Consider the following 6,000-nt stretch of genomic DNA (forward strand, 5'->3'; position numbering starts at 1 on the left):
GCTCCTGGGAAAAATCTCTCATTCAGATTTGGGGCAGGGAAACCTCTCACTTTCACTGTCAGTAAGTAAAATGGTGCTCAAAGGATGGAGAGTTTTGAATGAAGAGGTAATGAATTCTCCTTTGGCTTGAGCTTGGGGCACCTGGGAGATACACAGCTGGAGATGTTCAATGGAGGCTGCACAGACATGGTTGTGGAGATAGATCTGTGTAGACATGCAGGTATAAATATAGACATGTACAAATGGATAATAGGGCTGAATAGTTCCTACACCACTTTGCAGGGAAATTCTTTCCGATGCTTGGTGAACATGCATATTTCTGGGACCTACCTCAGAGAGCAGGACAACTGCATGTTAAGGCAATCTCTAAATTACCCTTTGTGCACATATCAGTGTAAGAAATATTTGTTTAAAAGATTGCAAAAATGCTAGAAGCCATTATAAGGCTGAGACTACAGAGAGGTCATAGGTATCTCTGGATAAAGCAGTGCACAGAACCAGGAAACAGAATGTTTTCCTGAAGATCCTTGTGTCATCTTGCTGAGAGGGCAAGAGAGTTACTGCAAGCATAAATGTAAAAAGAGAAGCCCTAAAAGAACAGAAGAAAATAGAGGTAAAATTTTACCTGATCACAAGATAGAGGACTTTGTAAGCATAAACGCAGAAGAAAAAAACAAAGTATTGCCACATTTGAATGTTATATACTTCAGCAGGCAAAAGATATCATAAGAAAACGTTAATATAAAAAATGTGGAGGGACTTCCTTCATGGTCCAGTGGTTAAGACTTCACCTTCCAATTCAGGGAGTGAGGGTTCGATCCCTGAACTGGGAGCTAAGATCCCATATGCCATGTGGCCAAAACACTAAAACATAAAACAGAAGCAATATTGTAACAAATTCAATGATGACTTTTAAAAAATAGTCCACATCAAAAAAAATCTTAAAAAAAAGAAGTGGGGTAATCCTGTGGCACAGATGATCAAGTAATGTCATTAATATGTAAACTTTATATAATCCATTCAGGAAACTATGACTATTGTAGTAGAGAAATGAACAAACACATGAACAGACAATTCCCAAAGGAATACAATTATCAATACATATGAAAAAGCGAACATGCAATACATATTAAGCAAAAATGAAATGCCTTTTTTTTTTTCAGATTCCCTGTATAAGTGAGATCATGTAGCATTTATCTTTCTCTGTCTGATTTGTTTCACTTACTATACTGCTTAAAATGCCATTTTTAACTCCTCAAATTGGCAAAAAAAAAAAAAAGTAATGATTTGGTATAGAGAGGGAAATGAGAAAAGTCTTCCACTATTAGTATAATGTATTTGGGCAATTTTTCTGAAAGTCATTTGGAAGTATAGATCAAAAGTTTGAAAGTATTCTTACCCTTCAAAAACAATTCTGCTTCTAGGAACTCATCTTTTCAAAATTATGTAAAATGATGTCCCTTTTAGTATTTTTGGTAATATCAACAAACTTGATGTCCAACCACAGAATTTTGGATCAATATATTATGGAAGTCATATAATGCTGTGTTTTTGAAAGCCTTTGCAAAGCATATTTTAGTAAAAGGATTCCACATTTGGATGTCAGACAATAATAGAAGTGAGTGAGGTAGTCTGGATATAAAATAAAGACATGGAGAAGAGAACTATTTCACATTCCTAATTTTTTAAAGAGTATAAGTGAAATTATAAACAGCAACTGACAGTCTAAGTTGGAGAACCATAGGGCACAGTGAGAACTGCAGTAAAGTGGAAGCACAGTCCTATCACCCAGGATCAGCCAAGCTCCATGTGTCTGAACACCCTGTGAGCCAATCAGATGTATTTATTGGCCACCGATTTACAACCTTTGCTTTCAAGCTTTTGTTGGCAAGAAAATGTTTATAACTGTTACATGAAAAAAGTAGGTTCTGTAGTAGTAAATATATAGTAATAAATGCATAATCGTAAATGTAGTATATCATAGTATGATATTGAGTTAGATAATATTTGTGTATGTATGTGTGTGTGTGTACATCTTAATATATGCACAGAGCAAAGCCTAGAAGGAAACGAGTCAAAATGTGACTTTATGTAGGTCTTGAAATCACAAGCTGCTTTAATTTTTTTCTTTAATATCTCTGCATTGTTAATATTTTCCATAACAAATGCATACATATTGTTGTGCGGTTGCTCAGTCGTGTCTGACCCTTTGCGACCCCTTGGACTGCAACACACCAGACTCCTGTGTCCTTCACTGTCTCCCGGAGTTTGCTCAAATTTATGCCCATTGAGTCGGCGATGCTACCTGACCATCTCATCCTCTGCTGCCCCCTTCTCCTTTTTCTTTCAGTCTTTCCCAGCATCGGGATCTTTTTCAATGAGTACATATTACTTTTAAAAACAACTATACCCACAAAAGTTTATTTTGAAAACACCTAGGTTCAGTTTTTTGACACTCAGGAAGGATGTTCCTGAAAAGCACAGATGCAGTCCTCCTCTAGCAGTTGTATTGTCAGCTCTTGACCTAAAACTGGGTCTGGTAGCCTGGTTGTTGCTGTGGTTGTTTTTAAAATGTTCACTGACTGTTGGCAACCTTGTATTCATTCATCACCATTGCCAAGAAATTTATGGAAGTGTGAACCAGGGAGAGTTTACTTGGTCTAACTTTTGAACAAGTTCTGTTCTGATGTACACTTTAAAAAGATAACTATACAAATATATACTATCTACTCCAAACCTATATGGGTATAGATAGATATATACTGTCTACACCAAGCGCTATTAAACAGCACCAATCCATGCACTGTACTTCAGTTGTTCAAATGTCCTTATGAAACCGGTTGAAACACTTGCTGTTCATTTGTGTACATGGGCAGTCTTACGCATCCATAAGCTGTCTGTTTTCCCCTAGGCTGGGGAACACTCTGGAAGTCAGACCAGCAAATCTCGAGAATGCTAATAGTTGCAAACCTGTGAGCTCCTTTATTCCGTTCACAGACTTCCAGAACAAAATGGATTGCTTCACAATTGTGAAGGGGGAAAAAAAGAATAGAAAAGAAGAAAAGAATGTGTTGGTTTTGCCTGCCATTGGTTTGAGTAGAGGGAGGTTTTTTTTTTTTCTCTTTTGGATGAAAAGTGGGATCTTAATAGGCACTCCCAGTCAGCCGAGGCAGCCTCTGAAAGCTCCTCTTGTGAAAGGAACCCGAGATAGAAGGATCCATTGTTTCACCGATCTGAAGTTATCACTCTCCCCTTTATCCTTTCTTTTGGACCTTTTAGTGTTTGCTTTATCAGAATATTTTAATCCCTACTGTGGTGACTGGTGCAATTTATCTCATTAAGCCTCTCCTGTTTTCTTCTGTTTACATGACTAATATTATTATGTTTTATGGGGCTTATACCAACAAGCCGCTCCTTTGTCCCATTGTTTCAGCTCTAGGCCAAAAATCAACAAACGAAGTTTTATCTTTCCAATCTTAGACCTCACCTACTTGTCATTTAGTTTGTACAGGTTGCATGAAGAGCGTGTTCCTTTGAAAACAAAGCAAGGATTCATTTTTATGACCTAAAACCAAACAATTACCTTTCTCAAAAGGTCCCGGTCATCTCTTTTTATGAGTGTAGAGTGGCAGACCCACCTTATGAGGGGGAGAAAAAATAAGCTGATACTTCCTTGTGGATTGAAAGCCTAAAGTCCCCTAGCAGTAATGCTCTGCTTCCTAACTTGTCTATCGTTCAAAGTGTGTAGAGTATCCTAGAAGCAGGGAACCTGAGCACTGGAAGGTAGCTGGTGAGGTTATCTCATCCAAACCCCAGCCCTTCAGCAAGATTACACCCGAGCTGGACTGAGCCACACTGGAGGAGAATCAGCCTTGTTTTAAAGGCATATGAAGGAGAGCCTTCGTTCAACCAGTCGCATATTTGAAAATGCTCTGTCAGAACGTTCCTTCTCTAAAAAAAGCAGTCTAATAAAAGCTTTAATTGTTATTTCCTCAGTTCCTCTTTTTCTTTTCCAGATTGAAAACAACTGGGTACCATCCTCAGGGAATCAGCAGCAGTTTAATGAACAGTAACTTCCTCCAAGGCAGTGATTCTCCAATGTTAGTGCACATCAGAACTGCCTGGAGGCTTCTTAAAAGCTCAGATTGCTGGACCTCCAGAGTTTCTGATTCGTGAGAAGGAGGAAAGCTGGAGAATTTGCATGTCTAGCAGGTTCCCAGGTGATGCTGATGCTGTCAGACCAGGAATCCCACTTTGAGAACTGCTGACTCTAGGAACTAAGGAGAAATATGAGGATAATTAAGAAGCAGAAACAAGTGAGGTAACAGCAAGTTAAACAAGTTAACGTCTGCATGGAAAATGCTAAACTCCTATCAGATAAGTTCTTTGCTGTCAGGCAGAGTCCAGTGGGGAAGGCTGACCACAAGCAGTAGTTCAGGATGTTAGCCATTAACCCAGGGACCTGCGGGAGCAAACTGAGGAGCCCAGTGTTCTGGCTAGGTGGGGAAGAGGCTAGGAAGGCTTCCTGCAGAAAGGGAGGCCTGAGGAGCAATTGCTGGGTTGACTCTTTGAAAAGGGCAGGTATCTAGACAAAGGGAGGGCTTTCCAGCAGAAGGAACTAAAGAGGAGTTTGTGGACTTTTCATGGAAATTTTCAAGCCATCCGATTTTCTCAAAGGGGAGAGAGGCCAACGAGGTGGTGATGACAACCGCAGAGGTAGGCAGGGGCTAGATGAAGAAGGAACGTCAGAGCTGGCTTAAGGAGTCTGGCAATATTCTAAAGACCATTATTTGACATGGAATATAAAGAACAATTTAATAAGGCTCCATGAACCTTGGGGATGAGAAGAGACTACAGAACACAGCTATCCCCAATCCTTGTACTTCTCTCTCTGGAGTTAGGACTTCTCTATGAGGCTTACTCTGGTTTGCAGCTGATGTTGAGGTCTTGCTAACTTTCTAGCCTAAGTGTGAACAAAATTCCCTTTCCTTTTAGTTTAGTTGAGAGCATTTGGAGTTTCATAAAGGGAAATTTGTAAAGACACTAGGCAAACATAAAACCAAAGTGAGTAGAATACAGAATTTGGGTCTAGAGATAAACAGACTCCTCTAGCTTGTCTTTCACTAGCTATACAGAGTATTGCATGTTACTTAGCTTCTTGTGCCATAGTTTCTGTGTTTAAATAGAGACTAATTCCCTAACAAGATCCATAGATCTAAGTAGTCTGGCCCCTACCTACCTTTTTCAGCTTCATCTTGTGTCCATTGATCTTACTCTTTCTGCTCCGACTGCATAAATTTGCTTCAATCTTGTGTTTTTCATGTTCCCTCTACCATAGGGCCTTTGCACATACTCTGTCTTCTGCCTGGAATAGTCTTGTCTGCCTCTTCAGTAATTCCTAGATCTAGATGTAAGGTCCACTCCCTCTAGGAAATCCTGATCTCTCTGAATAAGTAAAAATCCCCTCCTGTTTATAGGGTTTTTTTTTTTTAAACTATGAGGAACTTATATGATAACACTTAATATTGTTATTTGTGTCATGCTTTGCTTAATGTTTCTCTTCTCCTAAACCAGGGGTCAGCAAACTATCTCCAGCTTTGGCCTGCAGTCTGTTTTTGTAGATAAAATTTTATCGACAGACTTCCCTGGTGGTCCAGTGGTTAAGACTCTGTGCTTCCAGGGCAGGGGGCCTAGATTCAACCCCTGGTGGGGGGACCTGGATCCTGCATGCCACAATTACTTTGCATGCCAAAACTAAAAAAATCCCTCACACTGCAATGAAGATTGAAGATCCTACACACCTCACCTAAGACCTGGAACAGCCAAATAAATAAATAAATATATACATTTTTAAGTTTTACTGAAGCACAATCATGCCCACTTATTTACATATTATCTGCGGCCACTTCTGTACTATAGTAGCAGAGCTGAGTTGCAGCAGACTTTATGGCTCAAAATGCCCAATTACTCTGGCCCTTCATAGAAAAAATTTACCAAGTC

Source organism: Dama dama, chromosome 29, assembly GCF_033118175.1.
Source record: "Dama dama isolate Ldn47 chromosome 29, ASM3311817v1, whole genome shotgun sequence".
NCBI classification, from domain to species: Eukaryota; Metazoa; Chordata; class Mammalia; order Artiodactyla; family Cervidae; genus Dama; species Dama dama.